Source organism: Rhinolophus hipposideros (assembly GCF_964194185.1).
Source record: "Rhinolophus hipposideros genome assembly, chromosome: 7".
NCBI lineage: Eukaryota > Metazoa > Chordata > Mammalia > Chiroptera > Rhinolophidae > Rhinolophus > Rhinolophus hipposideros.
The window spans coordinates 99467258-99490528 of NC_138053.1; positions in this window are offsets into that span (position 1 = coordinate 99467258).

The following is a 23271-nucleotide window of genomic DNA, read 5'->3' on the forward strand; positions in this document are numbered from 1 at the left end:
CAGCCCTCTTCCTGTGGACCTACTCTATCCTGATGAATTAATTGAAGAGCATAGGGGTTGGGGCACTGACACCCCTACACAGTCAAATACCCATGTATAACTTTGGACTTTCTAAAAACATCAGTTGTCCCTCCGTATCTTTTAGTGATTGGTTCCAGGACCCCCATGGACACCAAATCTGCAGACACTCAAGTCCCTCACATAAAATGGCATAGGACAATGCACACAGTTAGCCTCCACACCCACAGATTCCCAAAGGCGGATTGAAAATACTGTTTTCAATCCACGGTTGTCTATTCTGCAGTTGCAAAACTCAGTAGTAAGGAGGACCAAGTGTATATTTAATTAAAAAAAAAAATTCTGTTCCCTTTTGTGCTATTTTTTGCAATATATTTCACAGCTACCTATGTTACAAACTTCAAATTATAGTTATTTCTTTTTGCCTTACACAGTCAGTATTATTCTGTATGCTGACTCACATATTTACCTTGTCAGGTGTTTCTCAGTCCTTCCTGAAGTTGCATGCTTCCATGTAGTATTTTTGTATCTTTAAACAGGAAGAACATTCTGTAATGCTTGTTACAGTGCAAATTTGTTGTAAATAAATTTTAGGTTGGCAGATTCCCCACCCCCAACTCTTTAAGTACCTATTCTTTTCTGGATTCCATAATTTCTGTTTAAAAGTCAGCTGTCAGTCTAATTTTGGCTCCTTTGTGTGCAACGTTTCTCGTCTTTAGCTTTCTTTAGGATATCTTTTATTTTTGTTTTGTTTTAGGAATTTTACTGTGATATGGCTAGGTGTGTGTTTGTCTTTTTGAATTCTAGTTTGTTTTCATTGCTTTAAGTTCACTGAGTTTCTAGAATCCATAGGTTGATGTTTCATTTGATCACTTTTCTAAAATGCTCATTTATTTTCTCTTTAAGTATTGCTTCTGCCCATTCTTTCTCCTTTTATTATGGATTCCAGCTGTACTTCTGTGAGATTTTACCATAGCCCATGTGTGTATTGCTATCCTCTATCTCTGTCTCTCATTGGACATGTTCTATTAACCTATCTTCGAATTCACTAATCCTTTTTTCTGTTGTATCCAGTTTTGTATGGGTATTTATTGGAAGAACCTAAGTCACATAACTTTGTCTCATTTGCAAGGGAATCTAAACAAGAAATTTGGCATAAAATGACAAGTACACCAAATATAGAAACAAGTTCATATGTTGGGTGGCCAAAATTAGTGACTGATATTCTCTACATTTAATATAGTATCGTATTTCCCCAAAAATAAGACCTAGCCAGACAATCAGATCTAATGCATCTTTAGGAGCAAAAATTAATGAAAGACCCAATCTTATATTACTATAAGACCGGGTCTTTAATATAATATAATATAGTATAGTATAGTATAGTATAGTATAGTATAGTATAGTATAGTATAGTATAGTATAGTATAGTACAGTACAATACAATATAATATAATATAGTATAATACCGGGTCTTATATTAATTTTTGCTCCAAAAGACTCATTAGAGCTGATTGTCCGGCTAGATCTTATTTTCGGGGAAACATGGGATGTTTCCTGAGGCCTATTTACCATACGCTTCAGTTTTTAGTTGTATTTAGTCTAGATTTTTTGTTTTGTTTGTTTTTTTGTTTGTTATTAACATGACTTTAGTTTCTGTAAATGTTTTTATTTTTCTCTTAAATTTATTTTCAGATCTGCAAATTCACGTTTCCCCCATTCTGTGATTGTCTAACCTCCCTTTGGAACATATATGTTTATTTCTTGAGGTCCTCTTTTGATAGTTGACAATGTCTGCAATTTCTTTGAGATTAGGAGAATCACTTGTCTGAACTCCTGGGATATTTTTCCATATACATTATTCATCTAATTTTTTGCTTACATTACTTTTCTTTTTTATTTCCTCAATCTTTGGGCCATGGCCCTTTTTGGTTTCTCTGCGGTCATTCCTCATTTTTATGGTGCCAGAGCTCTGCTAGGAAGGCCTAGAGAGAGACAAGTGGAAATCACTTGGACAAATATATCACTTTTGATGGGACTTGAGGTCTCAAAAATCCTGAGAAACCTGATAATCATGTTATCTGAGGAATGCATACCCTTTGATCTCCAGATGTTCCCTTCACAAGCTCTCCACAATCCCATCAGGCAGCAGCCTCCCCTGGCCTCCCCGCTATGTCCCCAGAGTCAATTCCTCTGCAAGACAACCACGTTGGTGACGATGGAAATGCTCGTCAGCATAATTTCCCTTCGGCTTCCTCTCCCCTGACATTACTTGGTATTGAACTGGGCTTACTCTTCTGTGGTCCAACCACGGCCCTAGATCTCATTGCACTTAAAATCGTTTCTGGCTATGGTTGCTGCGTATGTATCATTTTTGAGGATTTGGCACATTATCTCCCGGGTTTGCAGGGAGTAGTTGTGGAAATTCCTCTGTTTAATTGAAGATGGCATTTCTCTTTTTAAAAAATTATTTTCCTTTGTTTTGCTTTCTATGGGTTTTGATGGAGGGGAGTGGTGTTTAGTCAGGAAGCCCATACTTCCATTTTGCTGCGATGGTCTCAACACACGGCTCAACACCAGCCTTAACCCTGCACACAAACTACTCCAGCAAAGTCCCTGGACGCAAGCTTGCTTCTCTTCTTACTGCTTCTTGGGAGAGATTTCAAACCTGCGTATTGTACTATAGCAGCTACATGTACACTCACACTCGCTCACACACTCCAGCTCACACTCATACACACTCACACACACTGCGGGGTGGAGGAGTGATCGACAGGCAGGGGTCACTGGTCGTGGCGGGGAGTCCTGGTAGGACCTCTGCAAGTGCAGCGCCACGTCTGCACATCCACCCCTCGCCTGTGAACTGTGTGTGCTGTGCTCCCTCACCCAGCTGCTCCCCGGCTGGGGAGCGGGCAGCCAGCGGACCTCAGCAGCCCAGGCTGCCCCTGGTGTGGCTGCAGGCTACACGCCAGTGGCCCTGCTCACAAAACCAGGCCAGTGAATCCATTTGCTTTTGCTTCTTGCCAAATGCTTCTCTGAAACTGGTTCAGATTCCCCCTGATTCTGGAGCACTGAATCATGGCTTTGGTTTTCATTCGGCAGAGCCCCACTGAACAAGCACCAATGTCTCCTGACTTAGCCATATGAACCCCATTTCAGCTTCTCAGTGCCCACAGAGGCAAGAGTGGCCCAGATAAGCTGTGGGGACAAGGGTCTCTGAATCTGGACACCTGAAGAGAAAGCTCCTGCTGGAACCGTGGCAGCCCTTCTCTGGGAGAGGCTGACTCTGAGCTCGCGCCTAGTCGCTCTGGGCACTCTGCATTTGAGCTGTCCATGCTGCTCTGCTCACCTTCCCAGTAACTGACTTGCCATCTCATTTATCTGGTGGAAGGACCAGACCACCGGCGCCTGTACTCCTAGGACAGGCAGCTCCCTGAGCACAGTGACAAGCCACGATAGTCAGCATTCTCGATGGCAGTCAGGGAGAGAAGGGGACCTTTATGATAGGGTTTCTGCTCAACTTCTTCAGGTCCTATGACTCTGCAAGCTTGAGGAGAGATGGGAACAATGCCAATAATATGGAATCACCAACTTCTGGACCAGGTAGCCTCAACTTCTCTTACACCTGAAGAAGCCTTCTTAGCCCCACATTCAATTTGTCAGAGAACTTTGATTTCCCTACAGTAGACGCAGTTCACCAAGAAGAGTATTTATATGTTTAAGGCATTGGGTTTTGATATTTGTCATTTTTAGTACGTTTTAAAGATTAAAAATGAGTAATACATCATAGATTCTGTCACTGCTACGCTAAAATAGAAAGAAAAACAATAATCAGCTACTGTTTGAGAATAATAAGTATGCAGTGTATTTTCAGACTAACAGGAGTATATTTAACAAACACAAGGATAATTCAAAAACCTCAGTAGCATTAATTGCAGAAAAACAAAGAAAGCTCAGTTCTCCTTAATCCTCCACTGGCACCATCGTAGGTATGAAGCTACCTTGCAGGTAATGGCGGGTGGCATCTGTGTCCACACACACACTGAAAGACACAACTGGAACACAGGATAAAGTGTAGAGACTGTGGGGTGCAGAGCATAAAAGTCACTTTTTAAACTTGAATGACATTTCCATGAATTGCTAACAATACTCTCATCAGTACCTCTCATGTTTACAATAGGAGTAGGAAGTGTGTTCCTAAAACCTATAAACATCTACTATGAACATTAGCCAGTGAACCTCCAACATTAACTGGCAGCCAATGGTCACGAGTCTATGGTTTGGGGAACCCCATTCCCAACACTGAGAGAGAAGGGCTAAGGAACAACGGGGTCCCGTTTGGGGAACAAGAACAAAGAGCTAGTGGTAGCACCCACTGGGGAGGCTGGAGGTGGCACTGCTCTCGGGGGTGTCACCGTCAGCAAGAATTCCGCACAGAAATGGCCATAAGTAGACACCTGCTGGCCCCTCGCCCTGGCAGTCAGCATGCGCTAATTGTGACAGTGTTGCTCCTGCCAACTGCTGAAGTCCCCAAGCTTAGACACAGAGCTGACACCTAACAATATGGCACTCATGTCCTGGCCGACGGGGAAGGGGGGGGGGGAGGGGCACGTCCTGCTCACCTCACTCATGTGCCGGCACAGTGGGCAGCACATGGGAACCTCTCGCTTGCACCATGGGTGGGAACTGGAGACCCATTTAGCCCTCAAGTCTGCTTGGCGTCTTTAAAGGGGACCGGTCTGCGAGGAGGGCCTGAGTCCTGCCAGGACGCCTCCAGACCCAAGTGGGAAATAGCTGTGGCACTAAAAGCTTCCTGGGGCCCTGAGCAGAGATCTGCCCCTGTTGTTCACATGCTCTGGGGTGGCGTGTCTGTTACACAGGTCTCGTAAAGCCTGCCACTCCCCTACAGAACCCCAGCCAACCAGTGCTGCTGGTTTCATGTAGGTTTTTCTTGTCTCTATAGATCAATGGTGGGAGATTTCCTTGGCCTTCATTAGCATGATACTTTTGCCTTCAAACAGCAACACCAACAAAAACAATCAGGCCACCTGTGTGAGACCTGCCCCCAGCACTGCCCACTCACCTCATTTACCCCCATCCTGAGGACAACCTATGGGGAGAGAAGTGGTGAGCTGCTTCGCTCAACGTCGCACCTCGGGTAAGACTGGAGCCGGGGTGTGAACCCACTCGCGGCATCCAGACCCCAAGAGCCGTGTCCTCCCCAGAATTCGGGCGAGTCTGGTGTCTGATGGGTGAGCAGAGGAGTCGCGTCAGCGCCCGCTCACACACTGCTTTATTGTGGACCCTTCGATTTGCTTATGGCTTCACAGACTTCACCTCTCCCTCGTGCTGGAGGAGAAGTCATTTATTTTATGATGCATGATTTTGAATCACTTCCATAAGCTACGAGAAAAGGTCAGAAGAGGTCCTGAAGCCCTGCCTGCCACAGTGGGGCTGCAGCACACTGAGAATGCCCCTGGGGGGTAGGGGGGCACTGCCCGAGCAGGCCTTTATCAGTGCAGCACCACACTTAACATGCAAAAGGAACCCGCAATCAGATGCCAGGCGTTATGTGTAATTATGGCTTTAAAAGGAAGCTTAATTGTTACTCAATTGCCCCTTTCTGATGACTTTCTAAAAGACAATTAAATATATATATACTCCTACGAAGGAAAAAAGAGCCTGTCACTTATGCACATTAAAGTTCATGTGTTCAGAATAATGGAATCTCTGTCAATTATGATTCCAGTAAATTACAGGCAAGATCCATTCTTAGCCACGTGAATGGGCGTTCCACGCTGGCATCATCCCACGTGGCACAGTTATTTTATCTAATAAATTTAAGACCTTATAACAGGCTCTTTACCAAAGCGTTTCCCCACTTCATTCATCACGTGGGTTACCCCGCTTCCTGGATGCCTGGAAATGTGAATAGGGAATGCCAGGGCACTGGTCCCTGAACCCCTGGCCAGTACACCCCACCTACCCCTGGCCCCACAGCACCCACCCTTCCTTCTACCCACCACACAGAGTCATTCTGTCCCCCGAGGGTTCGTGCTTGTAGAGACTTACTTCAGGAGTCCTTCTCCACTCCAAATCCTTGCAGAGCTCCCAGACTTTCTAGAAACGGTATAGTCATACATCTCACACTTAGGTCCTTGGTCTAGCCGGGCTCCACCGTTGAATATGCTGTAAGGAAATGAACCAACTCTATTTCCCACCCCATCGTGAGCCTCTTTTCCCAGCACCGTCTGCTAAACAACTGCATTCGCTATTAACTTCCATGTTCTTTATCATAGTTTAGTTTCTATGTGTTTCCGGGTTCACCTCTGAGCACTCTGCTCTGTTCCATCGCTCTCTTTTCCTAGCTTGACATCAATTCTGCACTGTCCATGTCACTATTTCTTTTTCTTTTTGGTTTCAGATGTTCCCCGCAACACAGTGATTAGACATCTACATACCCCAACACACAAAGTGACCACCCCAACAAGTCTGTTATTACCCATCTGATAGTCTGCAGTTATCACCATATTATTGACTATATTCCCTGTGCTGTACTTGCTGTCCCTGTGACTATATTTTTAATTATAGTTGACATTCAATATTATTTTATATTAGCACCATTACTTTTTTACTATGTATTTCTTAATATCTGAGAGGGCTAGCCTGCTGTCTTTTGTTTTACAAGGTTAATGTAGCTCTTCAAGAAATTGTATTCTTCCATTACATTTTAAATTGACTGTATATCAAACCAGAATGTTGGTTGGAACTTCATTAATTTTATAGGTTAATTCTGAGGAAATTGGCGTCTTTAAATGTTAAGCTGTCCCAGCTAAGAGCATAGAAAATCTCCGCCATTTATTCAGATCATAGTCTATGGCCTACGTTAGAACTTTAAATGCTTCTTTATAGAGGTATTGTGTGTTCCCGGTAAAATTAATTCCGGATACTTTATAGTTTCTGTGGCTATTGTGAATGATTTGTATTTTCTGAATGGCCATTGCTGGTTCAAAGACACGCTATTGATTTTGGTATCTGGCAAACTTTTTGAACTCTTATTGGTTCTAATAGTCTATCTAATAAATCTGTCTTTCCCACCTGGGTAGATGATTACATCATCTGCGAATAATGACACTCATTTTTTTCTCTGTCTCTCAGCAGCAGAGCCAAGACAGTTATGCCATCTGCTGCACCCCTCCCACAAAGCTGGCAGAGCCCCCTACTCCATGAGTGCCCACCACACGAAGTGGACCAGTCTCTGCAGCAGCCCTAGGAGTCAGGTGTGTTCCTTCCGTAGGGTGACTGGGGCTGAGAGACGTTTTGTGACCCGCACGAGGGACCTGTCTCACCACTCTGCAAGCACAGGAAGGTTCCACCCTGTGGCACGTCTCCCAGCCACCCTGCCACCCTCAGCTCCTCACCACCTGCCCCGAGGAGCTGCGGGACCCCCTCCAGCATGCTCTGACTCACCTGTTTCCACAGGGCGGAGCCTATGAGACTGTGGCCGCCTTCCTCCTGGGTTGCGTCTATGAAACGGGATCATCCATGCAGACTTCCAAGGGCAGTATCTGGCTGGCAGTACGCACTCATTCATGTGAGCTGTGGCTTCCTACCCAAGGCAGGGCCACCTTTGATGTGAATCAGGGTGCTCTTAGCCAGTTGCACACAACTTGAACACCGTAATTGCAAAAGGAGTTCTCAATACCTTCTAGAAGACAGGAGGCTCTTTGCGTGATTTCTGGTGTGGACAGAGCCAAATGAGGAAAAGGGGGGCCCCTCTAGCTTTTGTCAAACTTACTTAATGGGGATTGTGGAAAGACAATGGGAGAAATTCCCCAGAGTCCTCTCCAGGAGCCAGCTGCAAATCCAGCCTCCTTCCCAGCCCACTGGAATCACAGAATCCCAGCCTTGAGCAGGGGGCCTGGACGTAACTGGTGTTCTCTGTCCCACGTTTGGTGACCGCCATTAGTCGGAACTTTGGATCCCTTGCATTTTCACAGTTGTTCATGCCGATTACTCCTGACAGAAGGTCCCCACTAAAGCATACTATGGGGAATGGCGAGGCTGATGGAGGGAGAACTGGGGTTGGGAAGGTTACTTCAGGGATGTGGCTGTCACCTGGTTGCCCTAAGGGACCATGTGGGCCACGTTCTGAGAAAAGAGAGAGGAGGTCCCAGGGAAGGAGCCAGAGGTAAATTCCAGAGAGCGGGAAGGGCTGACAGAGAGGCTGGGAGGTTGGAGTGGGGCCACCAGAGAGAAAGGCAGGGCCAGATCCCGGCAGGCTGGGGCGGGAGCAAGGACCACAGTGGGTTTGGTGTGTCCCTCTGAGTCTGGTGGGAAACCCCAGATGGTCTGAGCCAGGAAGTCACTATGACTCACTATTAAGTCACTATGAAGGTGTGCAAACGGAATGTTTGTGTGATAACCAGCAGGTCCACATCTTCATGGTTTTCTGTGTTGTCTGTGACCTCGGGTGCTCCCAGTGGTGGGAAGTCACCTGCCTAACAAGGGCCAGTGGGTATGCGGCCTTCCTTAGGTCCAAATTGAGAAACAAAGAACTCGGTCTGCCACTAGCATAAAGTGATATGTGTTTAATTACGTTCGTGAGTCCTGATCTGAGTACACAGCACTGTACCCCTGAGCACGACTGAGCCCATTTCCATGTGGACACCTCTGGAGGGAGGGTGGCTCCGCCAGGCACAGGGCTTTCAGGTGAAAACCACAGGTCTTGGGCTGCAGCCCTGCCCATCAAGAGGAAGCTACGGCAGGCCCGGCACCACTGCTCTCCCAGCCCATGGACACAGGGCTGACTGGACCAGCCGATGGCCGGGTAGGAGACCGACTTGGGGTTTTTTTGGTAACCTAGATTTTTTTTTTTTTAAGAAAGAAAGAGAGGGCGAGAGAGAGGTTGAGTACTTCTGAAGACACCCCTACCCCCACCCCCAACATCCAGCACACTGGCAATGTGTTTGATCTGCCATCCTGAAGGGCCCTGATCTGTCCTCAGAGACACAGAGAGAAGCAGAGACAGAGAGACAGAGACAGAGAGAAACAGAGAGAATGAGAATGAGGAGAAATAGAGAGAGTGAGAGAAAGGGGAGATCCCCTGCTCCTCATATAGAGATATGTGTCTTATAGGTCATGTGAGGTCGGGATATGTGTATTTCCCATCATTCACAAAACAAATCTAATCTCCATAGCCTAGAGTTGCTTAAATATCATGTGAGTTAATTGGAAAATCCTTATGAAATCCTAACTGCCACAAAGGTGATCTCCGTTTCCTTAAAAAAGATGATTTGTATTTCATTTTCTCTGGAGGCTTCCTCCTCATATCCCAGAGCATACTCGCAGGTTTCAATAGCCCCTAATACTGTGAAGACGTCCTAGACGTGAGCACAGAACGATGGACACAGTTCCCACCCAGACTGTCCCTGACACTTCAACTTCAGATGGAGACGTGAGGTTCTTGGTTTGGACATTTATATAAACCGCAGAGCTCTTACTGATGTCTACACTCTATGAAACATTAATTCATGATTTTCTTAATATCTTATTGATTTCCCCCTGCAAAGGCCAGAGGTTAAGAAACTCCATAAAAACGTCCCAGCAATTTATTGCTGTCCCTTTAAGACATTACAGTAACCTCACAGCTCTTGGCTTTTCCCATTGTCTTTTCACTTCGGGTTGCAGTTCAAAATGACAAATTTACCTTTCCTATGAACTTCGTATGAACTTGTTTTTAAATTTAATATATAGGGAAATACCCAAGCATTGTTCTTGAATGGTTACAGATTTCAAACTCTCCATAAAACTGTGGGTCGCGTGGACAACCTGGCCATCCCACATTCGGCAATCTCGTCTGTACTAAAGATGTCTTTACAAGGCGGTGTCTCACTAAGCCTGACGACAAACCATGATCCATATTCCTATTATGGGTTTTGTTTGTTTATTTGGTTGATTTTGCTTTTTGGGAAATGGGGACATGAAGACAGCAAGGCCTGAGGTCACCGCATGAGGCACCAACGGGGCCCCTCTGAGCACGTGGCCTATTAACTCAGTACCACAGTCCACATAAAACAGGGCACCTGCATGTTTCACTCACTTCCCCCCTGAAGGGAATTTATCAGAAAGTTGGGAGCAGAAAATCACGAGAGGAAAAATGGAAGCCATTTTGTAATTTCAGGGAAAACATTTGTTACTGTAAATGCTATAATGAACAGGTGAGAAACTAAATGTCTTTTTAATTACATTATTTAGCTTGAATAGGCACAGACTTGAGAGTTTTAATTAACCTGACTTGGAAAGTAAATAATCTCAAATTAGAATTCCGCTCCAGCTTCTCCGTGGAGAGCTGGCAAGGGGGTTGACAGAGCTGTGCGTCCCTGACGGAGCCCACCGGCCTCCACAAGGAAGTGATCAGTGCAGCCATAGGTGAGGGGTGGTGCTGGTCAGAGGGAAGTTTGGCTTTTTTTCTTTTTTAATCTTCAGCTCCAGGCTTGAACTGAGCAAATCTCAGGGAAGCTGAGAGATAAGAAAATTGACTGTCTAAAAATAGTGTATTTCCAAAGGCTGCATATTTGGGCTAGAATCTCTTCTTCCCTGTTTTAAGTAGATACTTGGACAGATTTTCTGCCCTCAAGTTTCAATTTGGGTCTATCAGCAAGAGCATCTGGAGACAAGCTCTGCCCTCTCATTCAGAAATCTGATATTTTAAGATGATCTTTTACTCAGCAAAACGAAGTGCTCCACACAATGTGTTTCCTTCATGCTCAAGCCTTATAAGTTTGGGAGTGAGAGCATCACCTCTGTGCAAACCAGGGAGGGCCTCGTCCCAGACCTCGCGGGACTGCCTGAGCTTCTGAAATGTGTGTGTCTGGTGGTTTATGTTGTTTATTTATTTTTTCTTTCAGGAAACATGCTCCAGTGCTGGGTATTCTGTGGCTTACACATTTGCTGAGAGCCCAATCCTGCTAGAAAGAGGAACTGAAAGGTGTTATGATCTGAAATATTATGCTCTCTGGGGCTTCAGTAAACAAACCAGAGATTCCAAATGGAAGTTACTTGAATTCTTTAAGTTTTGACAAACAATTGTGTTTTCTTTCCACCGCATTTGAAATAGTGTTGGCATTTTAAGTTAGGTGGTAGCAAATAATATTTTCCTTTTTGAAAAAGCCTAACAAGGATCCACTAGTCCTAGTTTTTATTCTCAGTTTATGAAAGGACACCCATTGCTTGTTGACACACTTCTTTAAACCTCTGCACCCCCAGTGGGGGAAGCACTGAGCCCCTCTGGGGGAGGGAAGACCGTTGTTCTAATCTCGTAACCACGCACCGTCTTCTGGGCACGGGCGGCCCACCTGGTGTCTTTCTCTTCTCTTCCCTCGATGACAGTTGCAAACAGTTGGGGAACTAACAAGCTGAAAGTGTTGGGACTTGGAAAAATTTATTGGGGAATATGAAATTTAAAATTATAGCTCTGTATTGTCAAAGAAATTCGATTCTCAGAACGTAGCATGACAGCCACTATGAAAGACAATTTGGTGGTTTCTTACAAAACTAGACATACTCTTACAAACAGAGCCAACAGTTGCACCCTCAGGTTTCTACCCAAAGAGTTGAAAACTAAGGTCCACAAACAACCTGCACATGGATGTTTATAGCATCTTTATTCATAATTGCCAAAACTTGGAAGCAACCAAGGTGCCCTTCAGTAGGTGACAGATAAGTAAACTGTGGTCCATCCAGACAATGGAATATTTAGTGCTAAAGAGAAATAAGCTATCAAGCCATGAAAAGACATGGCGGAAATGTAAATGCGTATGACTAAGTGAAAGAAGCCAATCTGAAAAGGCCACATGCTCTATGATTCCAATTATATGGCCTTCTGGAAAAGGCGAAACTATGGAGACAGTCAAAGACCAGTGGTTGCCCGGGGTTGAGTGAGGGGGGAGGGATGAACAGGTGAAGCACAGAGGGTTTTCCAGGCCGTGACATAACTCTGCGTGACACTATGATGGTGGGTACATGTCATTAGACATCTGTCCCAACCCACAGAATGGCCAACACCAAGAGTGATCCTAATGTCAGCTGTGGACTCTGCGTGACAATGACGTGTCCATGTCGTCACGTTGGTTGTAACATCTGTTGAGGGACGAGGATGGTGGGGGAGAGAGGTCCTACAGGTACGAGCAAAGGAGGCACACGGGAAATAGCTGTACCTCCCACTTAGTGTTTCCGGGAACTGAGACTTGTTCTAAAAAGTTGTCTTTAAGAAAAATTGAAATGCACAGAATTGTAATTTTCATTGAAAAATCTATGGTTTAAAGTAGATCGTTTTATGATATACATGTATATAATCCATACATTAAGTAGATCCGCACACATTCACAACACACATAAGGACATGTACATGTATGTGCATGTCTATATTTACTCCAGAACATTTCCTTACCTCGTCAAAAAGCAATGATTGTCTCAGTTTTCTTAGCACTTAGGATGTAAATCACCTTTCACCTTTCCAGAAATACCCACGTCTATAAGTAGATAGAGCATTTACCGGAAATTATCCAATTACTTTTATTTTCTTTCTATAGACAGAAATTGGGTTTTTTTCCTGCTTTGTTAGTAGCTATAAGTAGTTTCAGTTCATTCAAGTTTCAACGGTTAGGATCAATTTTTAATTTTTCCAAAAATAGACGCTCCACTGGATTACATATTTCCTACATAAAACGTTCTAATTTTGATTTTTGTAATTCCTTCATTAGTCTTTCTTTTTTCCATGACAGTGTTTGGCAGTGTCATGGGTCCCACATGTGTCCCTGGCTGTCCTGGATACTCTGTGGAGATGGCTCTTCCCACTAACACCGTATGTCTGGAGCTTATCCAGGGGACTGAAATTGGGAACTGCTCAAGGTTTTATTATTTCACACCCTGCTCCTTAGCAAGCCAGCACTGGTGTCAATAGGGCCAATGCAGAGACCCCTGGGGCCTGGTCCTGCAGGGTCCATGCACACGCACAAAGACCTGTCTGGTGAACAGCCATGGCTGGCTCGCTCTAGAACCCCGGAAGGTGGGAAGCGGACCGCAGGGTGTCGAATCCAGCTCCTGCAAGGTGTTGCATTATGGTGATGGGCTGGCACACCTAGGCTAATATTTAAAGTCAGGCAGAATGGGCTCTGGTCCCTTTCAGAGGTGGGACCTGACCTGTACACACGCTTGTCTGAGAGGCTAGGAGGAAGCAGCGTAGACGTCCACTCACTCACTGTCCCATGGTTGCTGCACTGCTTGTGTTTGATTTGGTAGGAAATGAAGGGACAGAAGCCTGGGCCAGCGTGGGCCATGCTTCTCACCTGTCTTTGGACCCAGCTGAGACTGCTGTCTGCCTGGCTCAGGTGGGCTGGGAGGAGGGCCAGGTGATGCGGGTCCTTATACTCCCGAGGGCCCCTGTCCTTCCACGGGATTAGGTCTGGAGAAGAGGTAAGGCCCAAGTGCTGGATGAAATGTTGTTAGCAGTCCATTCTCACCACAAATCAGGCCGATTGCTCTATATAGAACTGCTAATAGATGGACAAAGAGGTTTTCTAGTTCAGTATAGATACTAAGTACAAGATAATAGTAATTAATATAATAAAAAGATGCCGCCTTCACGATTAGAAAGGAAGCCAAGAGAAGACTCTCTCCATAGTTGTGCTGCCTATCTACCTGGATCGTCATACTTGATTGTCAAAATGGAGGCATGTGGAGATGTGTGTGTGTGGAGAGAACACACATACAATGCACACTTATTTATATATTTTATATATTTATATGTACACATCTATATATAGATTTTTTAAAAACCTGAACGCCCTCCCATACACAGGACTGGCAGTATTGAATGCATTCAAATGAAAAGCTATGCAACAAACAAAACCATAAACCAAGTTTAAAAACATTGAGCAAACTGGAAAAATGTATTTACCGTCTATATAATATGCATGATACACAAAGAGGACCTACAAATTAATAAGGAAAAACAACCTGATAATAAAGTCAAAGGAAATGGTTAATTATATGAATTAAAAACATGCACAAATGCGTAAGCAATTTAGAGAAATGGAAGTGGGAGTGAGAAACCATTTGGGCCCCACCAGACTAGCAAAAAAAGACCAGTTTTTTTTTATACTTCATGAGAGTATAAATTGGTACCAATTGTTTTGGAAGTATTGTTGCAATTATGTAAATTTACCAAGGAAAATAATTGGAAAAGTATTTTGGGGGGGCAAAATAATGTATGTTGAAAGTTACTCATTACAGCATTATTTATAGTAGAAAAACTAGAAAACAAATTGTTTATCATGGGAGTCCCCCACCCCCAAAAAGATATAATCCATTTAGACTGTGGAATACAGTACAACAGCACAAGCCTAGTTTAACACAATGTGACTTTTGGGGGACTGACGTGCAATGTTTCTAAGCTAGACTGTTAAACTGTAAAAACAGAAAAAAAAGAACAGCAAGTGTGATGTGTTTTAATTTTTATAAAAAGCCACTCTGTGTGTGTACAGGCATGTACATGTATGTAGGCAGTATTTTCTGGAATGATGTCCACCTAATGGAGGGCTGACTTGGGGAAGAGGAGTGAGATTTCTCTTGAGATGTTTATTTCAAAATGAATGCAGCAATGTATAGAAAGTTTGAAAATCCCCAAAAGTGGGTAAAATGGAAAAGACAAAGGTTAGATCAAAGACTTTATCCTCATTTCATCAAGTGTTCTTTGAGCTCCACAGCTCTCTTTCTTTTCCCCAGCACTGTTATTTTATTTTTTCTTTCTTTTCTCTGGGACTCTGGAAGGGGCTAGACAGGTATGTTTATGGTTCTCTCCATTTCATACACCTAGCTATATATTAGTTATATATTTTTAACTTTGTTATAATTAGCATATACTAACTTATTTCCTGTATACTTAAAACTAGCTTAAATTCCAATAGGAACAGAGGTTTGCACCTAGGAGAGATTCTGCTACCATAATATATATTTTTTTTTTAATTCAAGTTTTAAGGAATGGACCCAACTTACAAGAAGGACGGAACTTTAGACAGATTTGGTCACTCCATTCTTAAATGACTGCTGCCTGCCAGGCTGCTCCTGCCAGGCCTACCTGGGGCCAACACAGCAAATCCAGGTGTGGGCCTGCCATCAGGGTGCCCATCCCAGGGCCATTGGTTACCTACACCCCCCAGGCCGTCAGGTCGCCCCACAGACTCTGACAAGGCTCTGGCTGTGACCTAGGCATTGCCCCGTGCCATGGCAATCTCGGATGGTTGTTGGTTGTCTGGAGCCTCAGCCGCCCACTTGGTACGAGTGCAATGTATAGGAAATACTCTGCTATATTTTAAGAAGTCATAATAACCCCACCTTGGTTCTTCAACCAATGGTTAAGCAACTAAACTGCCACATGGACATTGAAGAGACATCTCTACTCGAGATCAGAATTCTTGAACAAAATAATAGTGGTACCGAGTTTCAGGTCCCAAAAGCAGTTGTATAAAAACTCTGATCAGAGATCACTTACCTAAATAACACTCCCCCCCCAACACAATACCATTTTGAATTACTGAAGAAATTATGTATAAAAATGTACTTGCATTTTCATTGAGTTTCTTTCTCAAAGAATCCACTTTGGTATACAGTTAAATTAATTATAGGATTCCGTTCATTTCCTTCTGTTTAAATTTCCAGTCTCAGAAATCGTTAACTGCTCATTTGGAAAACAATTTAAGAAATAGAAATTATCCATTATGTTGGATTATGTGTCCATTCTGAAATGTTCTAATAAGAGAACACATTATTAAGTAATAAATTAATCTTTAAATGCTAGTATTTCGGTGTTCCGAGGTAGGTAAACAAGAGTTTACTTCTTTTGCTCTTTACAAGACAGTGGAAGACAGAAAGTTATCCAGCGATCTGGGGTGGGAGGGCTAGAAGTCGAACGTGCACTTGGGCTGGCGGCTCCACCTGGTGACCTCCACACGGCGGGGCGCCTGGACCCGCCCAGGTGAGCAGACGTGCATGAGTCTGTGCTTGCGTGCATGCGTGTGGTAAGCTGGCAAGGAGCAATGCCACGAGTTTGCGGCGCTCCCAGCCAAGCTTTTCCCGGCTCCATTAGGAGGGGTCCGTGGGCGTGGCTGTGCAGTTTGGGGTCAGGGAGGGTTTTCAGCCTCTCACTTTACAGTGTGTGATGCGGGTGTTCTCTGTCCTGCCCAGAGGGTTGGTCCTGCCCTTAGCCACTGTGTGCACCATTCTTTAGCACCTGCAAGGCCACCTTTAGCTGCTCCATCCTCTTCCCCTTTGCAGCACGTGTACCTTCCTGCAGGTGTTCAATGGCAACCTCCTTCACCTCTAGGTACACATGTTACAAACACTTCTTTTTTCACTTTCAAAATTATCCTGGTGATATCAGTAGAATTGTACCCCCCCAAAGATTTGTTGCAGTCCTAACCCCTGGTAACTGTGAATGTGACTTTATTTGGAAAGAGGGTCTTTGCTGGTGTGGTCCAATTAGGATGAGGTCATTAGGGTGGGCCCGAATCCAATATGGCCACAGTACTTCCGAGAAGACGGAGACACGCCAGGAGAAGGACACTCAGCCGCAGGGGCAGGAATTGGAGTGAAGGAAGCGAAGGAACTCAAGGATGGTGGGCACAGGGGCTGGAAGAGGCAGAGGAGGGCTCTACCCAGAGCCTCTGAGGGCCAGCCCTGCCCACACCCCAATTCCAGACTCCTGGTCTCCAGAACTAAGAGAAAATAAATGTTTGCTGTTTTAAACCATCATGTTGTGGTTCTTTATTATGGAAGCCCTAGAAAATTCACATACCCGGGTAGAAAATGACATATACAATTAAAAAATAATCAAAGAAAGTTCTACTTAACTGTAATATCAAAGAGTTTTCTGAATAAAAATCACGCACTTTATACGTCCATCCTGGAAACCCGAGCCTTTGTGTAACGCAGTCAGACCCAAGTCCCCTTCCTTCCCTCTCCCTTTGGAAAGGAAACATGACCTCGGAGAAGTTTTCTTTGTACAGAAAGGATCGCTGGTGTTTTTTATGGCTCTTCCATTCACAGACAATTAGAAAGAGCTGCCACACTCCCTTCATACATATTCTTCCTTGGGGGACGTATGCGAGGAGGCTAGTACCCATCACTGTGTTGGGAATGTGCGGTGGTGTCATTTCTATGCTGATGGATAAGAAAGGGGGACCAAAGTTCTCTGCAGAGAACCCACCCTGCACCCCTCACCTCCTGCAGCCCTGCACAGGCCGGGCAGAGTCTGTGCTCTGAGCCGGACGTTCCAAATACCACTGTCCCACGGGGCAGCGCTGGTCCAGGGAAAAGGCCGCGACTGTGGCCCTCCTGGGGCACAGCTCCAGGTGAAGGCCAGTGGCAGGGCTCTTGGGCTGCCCAGGTTTTTACTATCTGCATATTTATTTCACCTCTTAAATGAAATCCAATTTGAGGCTATTAATATTAATGCACTGAGATAATTCTGATGATGAATTAATAAAACACTTGGCCTCTCTATGTGCTGTTTGCACTTACATTTAATGACGCTCTTAACTGGAAAGAGGGAGAGCCCGAGCGGGCTCCACCTGCAGCCTGGAAATTAGAGACCACTTCATTGTTCTGAGCGTTGCTTTAATGACAATCAATAGAATCGATCGGGGAGAAGAAAAGTATTTACTCGCCCTCCACCGCGTGCTACACTCGCTGCTTAGATTTCTGGAGCGTCCTCTGAATACAGTATTTCGTCAAAGTCCTACATTTGCTAATGAATTACATGCTAAATGAATTTCTACCCCACCCCCACCCCCACACATAAGGTTTTGATGCCATAAAATATTGCTGTTTCCTAATAACATAGAATTGTACTGTCAGGGCAGTGAAGGGTGTTAGAAAAGCAAGAGCCCATCTCAGTTGTAGACTGGCATTTACTTGCAGGACAGACAGTATCCTTGGCTCATGCTTTTCCTAAAATAATTCCTGGTTGGGGGTCTTCTGCGGTTCAAATGAAGACAATTTACCATTCACGCGCGGCTGTGTTAGTCATTGAAAAGACAATTTAACTCCAATTAACTGAACTGGATGTAGTATTAAACTTAAACTAAATACACTTTCACACAACAGTCATTCAATAAATAATGCGTTAAAGGTCTCTAATTAGGCCAGTTTCTCAGCTGATTAAAAACAACAACAACAATCAATTCTTACAGTGCCCCCCCCAAAATACAAGTGTATCCTGTCCAACGCACCCCCGCTGATTCTACTCTGTAAAGAAAAGACCGCCGCCACTTTACCAGGAATGAAAATTGAGATCTCACATTGAAGGCATTAATATGAACCCAGCTGCTAAAAAGGAACTAAAAGAAACAGACTAAGTGGAGATCGGAATGAATTTGAAAAACGGCACCGCTGCGTAATTGAACTGGTGGTGAGCTTGAAAAAGCACCAGCCGGTCTGTCCTTCAGCTTGCAAAACACACGTTTTTAAAGCCCATTTACATTTTAGGAGAACCAGCAGGAAAAGACAACATCTATTTCGGGCACATCTGATTCATTCACTGTGCTTTACAAGGAGCTTTGTGGTATTTATTCTTCTATGAAATGGGAACGAGCTGTTACACAGGGCACAAGCCACGGGCTGGTGCATTGCACAGTGTTTAAAGGGCATCTGCTTCAGACTCAGAAGCCTCGCGAGGTTTTCCTCTATTGGGGGACGAAAGGGGTGTAAGTCTTAATCATTAGTGAACATGGAGGTTTAGGAAGGTAACGTGAGTCGCTGGGGACACCCAACTCCAGAAAGAGCTCTGTGACATGGCTTTTGCAATGTGTGTGTCAGTGACTGCCAAGCCATCATCTGGATGCTAATTTCTAAAGGGCAGTTTATGTGAGAGCATTAAAATGAACAAATCCAGCATCTTGGTGGAAAACATTCTATAAGAATCTGGTCTGGTAAATGCATGACAATTACCCAGGCTAGGCAATGGCTACACACACATATGCACACACACACACGCACACACGCACACATGTATCCACACAGATGGGTGTACATGTACTTATACATGATACATAATATACTTTTTACAATCAGGAAGTGTAGTTACAATGCTTTAAGCCTATTAGTCATGTAAGCTCTTTTAGAACACTTTCATTACGGTGACATGGTACTTTTGTCCACTTACAAATGTAGCCATGCTACAAGTTTAGAAAGTCACGCGTGATACGAAACACTGAAAAAATCCATTTATTGTTAGTGTAGAATCTGCATCTGCTGGGAGGGTCTGAGGGCAGCAAAACTCCGTCAGAAATAAATAAACTCGGTCAGAGCCGCAGAAGTTGCAGTTAGATTGAAACCACCAGACCAGGCTTCTCATCGGAACGTATCAGCTGATCTTTAATTGTGGTTTCTAATCATTTCCAGTTCAAATAGAATGTTTTGGAGATTAAATAATTTATCATAGAAACACGCATGGACTTTGTGACCAGTATCTTTGGGTTAAAAACAAAACGACAGCCCAACACAAACAGTAAAACAGGAACGGGGCAGAGGCTCCAGGTCACTGGACTTGACCAGTGGTGTCTGACGGTTTATTTAAAGAAACAGCAGTCCTCGGGCCGCCTGGAGAACCACCCAAACTAGCTCTGTGGTGGCAGCTGGGACCCAGAGAGGAGCTGGGCCTGGGAGCTCGGCACACCCCGCACACAGCCTGCGAGGCTGGAACCCTGGTGTCACTGGGAGCTGCTCACACACGGGCATTTGTCCATCCTGAGTCTGGGCCTCTGTTCTAATAGGTCCACTTGTCCATGGAGCCTCTGTGGGAAAGGTGTGGCATAAATGCATGAATAAATAAAATGAAATGAAAGGGTGTAAAATAAAATGAACGTCTTCACCAGGGCTCTATGGTTCAGATTTATACTGGCGGTGGGGAGATAGCAAATAAAAAATGAAAAACAATTTCATATTTTAAATTTATGACACCGGGGGATAATATATCATTTTTTCTTCAAGCTCAGTGCAATAAATTGTCTATAACCCATTTGGTATGTTTTCTGTATCACTCACACTGGCTCCATTTTAGTTAACACATTTAGTCTTAGCTAAATTGCTCATTTCCAAAGCGATACTGCTCGTTAATTATCTGGGGGGAAGCAGTTTGTCCTATTTTTCTAGACAGAAACAGATAGCATGGAAACAGAAAAAGAAAAAGGCAGGCAGGGGCATCTCCATAGCGCTTTCTGCCCTCCATGTATGCGAACTGCTCTCACTGCGTTTTAAGGTGATGAAAAGGACAGGAGCTGGTGCCTAAGTCGTCTGAGCTTGATACGATGCCAGAGCCTTCGGCTAAACATAGATTGACTTAATTCCTTCAATAATGACTTTGGTCCAGAGCACGTCTCCACCACAAGAGGGAGAAACCCAACAGAACAGAGAAAATCTCCTCACCGGGGTTATCTTGACTCTGCTCCAGGCAAAACCTAGAAATATTTTTTTAATCGAGATTCTCCACAGCAGCCTTTCCAAATGCCAGTATCCATCATCGCTGACTGGATCAATAGCTGTGTTTTGGCCCTAGTCTCCTGCGAGAGATGGCATGCCATCAGTGATAGACAAATATCACAGTTAAGCAAAGTATCCAGCCAGACCTAGTAACATTTTTATTGATTTTTGTTGTGCAAATAATGTCTTTTTGGGCTGAATAAATGGCTTTGAGCCAAACAGTCATTGTTTATGATTCCAAAATGCAATAAAGGGACAGGAAATATATTATAGCCAGTGTCTCAAGGCACACAACATCATCATCCTTTGGTGGTAAAAAACTACCCATCTGAACCCAAGAGTGCATATTTATTCGTGCTTAAAGGTGCCTGTAGGACTTGCAAATCTTACACAAAATGTCCTGTTAGGAAACAGATGGCGTTGCCCTTTAACCTATTGAATAACTACTGGAAAACCAAGCAAAAAAATAAGCACTATATTTCTTCAATCAATACAAAGAAAGCAGTTTATTATGCTCCCTTCAAATGAAATATCAAAGTTGCCAAAACAGCATCCATTCACTTTAAAAGAAAACACATCAAAAAACTCCCTGACTTTATCAAATGCTATGAAATCAGGAAGTATTTTAGGAAGGATTTTTTAAAATGATACTCACTCAAAATAATTGGGAACTTGTTCCATTGGGTAGCTCAGCAGAAAGTTGACCATAAACGATTGGCCCCTGTACTAAGTAGTTTTGTTTAGTGTGTGTTAATTTTTACCTCCTTATCTTTGCTGTAGCTAGGTTGAATTTTCTCAGGGATTCCTGAGCGGGGCTCTACACTCATTTCTCTATATGATGTGTAGTTGCTGAGTGGTTACCTTAAGATCCTCTCAGAGAGAGGACACTGCCAGGGGTCTCCTGCCCAACCACCCTGCACCACAGGTGCCCCCCAGAATTGTGGTCGGTCCCTGCAGACACACTAAGAATATGCAGTTGTAGGAGAACAACGCCTCCAGGAGTTGGCACAATTTGGTGGAATTAGACATAGCTCTTCAACGTCTCGCAAAACTGAGCACGCGTTTCAAAGCATGGGATTTTTCTGAATGATTTCTGACCTGCCAAGGGCAGGCAGACAGAAAAATACAAATGCAGCCTGACTTGTGCCTGTCTCACGTTCCCTGCTTTCTATACTGGCTGAGATTTGTTCCTGCACTGAATATCGTAACTTGATCAATGGTCTTCTCTTTTCCCAAGTATAAGGATTGCTTACAGAATCAACAATTGCATTACTTATATAGTATTTAAAATTTTGCGTTTACTACTCTACTTGTTGAATCCCTGTGCCATGGACTAAAGCATTATATTTTTTTCAAAGAAATTTCTTATATGATCAGAGTGTGCTCAATGCAAAAACAGGGTAGCTCAGAAAACATATTTTAAACTAGCCTGCAATTTACTATCACAAAATAAAAACATTATTGTTTTCTTATGTGTCTGTTATAAGAGCACTTGCTTATCTTCCATAAAGATAGGCACGATTTACATACTTAGGCTTTTAACAAAATGGGTGTTTTCATACCTAAGCACATGTATAATAGGTTTATATACTTAACCAAATGCGGTTTTATACACACATAGAAGAGAAAACCTTGTGTTCAAACGATGGCCACATCTTCCAGAAAGGTGACACTAACACGGGAGCCTCTGGGGGGGTTCAGCCGTATCCTTCTTCCCATGGCATCACCCACGCTGAACATGGGTGTGCTTTGAATCCAGCCGGTTGACAGGTAAAATTGATCTATCTCAAGATATTGATTTTAATTCTTCTGACTTCTAAAGAATCTGAATACTGTAAAATGCTCATTCATTTCTACATCTTTTGCAAAATTGTCTCAATGTTATTTTTCCATTTTTATTGGGATTCCCCCCCCCCCATTATAGGTTTCACGTTATTCCACAGACAAAATAAAATTCTCTGTGGTCAACATTTTCCTAGTTTTTTGTTTGACTTTTGATGATTGATACCATGGATTGTTTTAAACATTGAATGATGATTTTTCTTCTTAATTTTCTCTAGTCAACTTGATCAGTGTTTCATGGTTCCTGTCTCTGACGTTCTCAAGTGATCGTTCTCCTTTTCTTCTCACGTTTATCTCCCACTGCTTGGGCTTTGCTTTAGCTTAAAGCGTGTGGCAAAGATTCGATTGCATGTTTCCTCAGTACCAGCTACTTAACATGGGATGCTTTCCTGGCTCATCTGAAATGCCTCAGTCCTCAGCTGTTAAGCATCTCTTTATAATTTAGATGGTAGCTGATATTTCTGTACTGTTTTCTTCTTAGCTCGTCCTCTTCTGTCCAGTTCTCTGTGTTTCTTATAGCCTTGGAAGGTCTTGTGATATCTGGAGAGTTTGGAATCTCTCTTAGGGTTCTTCTCAAATACCTGGGCTGTCATATCCATCTAGTACTGTAGGTAAATCTGAGCACTTTGATCAGAATCTCACACGATTTATAAATTAACTCACCATGTTGAATCTTGTCCATGAACCTGACTCTTATTGTTCCAGGAGGTAAGAGCTTCTTTCAGATTATGCAGCTTTTACTTTCACATCCCCCATGTTTCTATTGCATGTGTTTCTTACTGCTTTGTAGATTTTGCTGGAGGGAGTGAAGTCTTTTTCCATCACACTTTCTCTCTGGTTCTTGCTGGTGAACACGGGCCCAGGTTCCTGCTC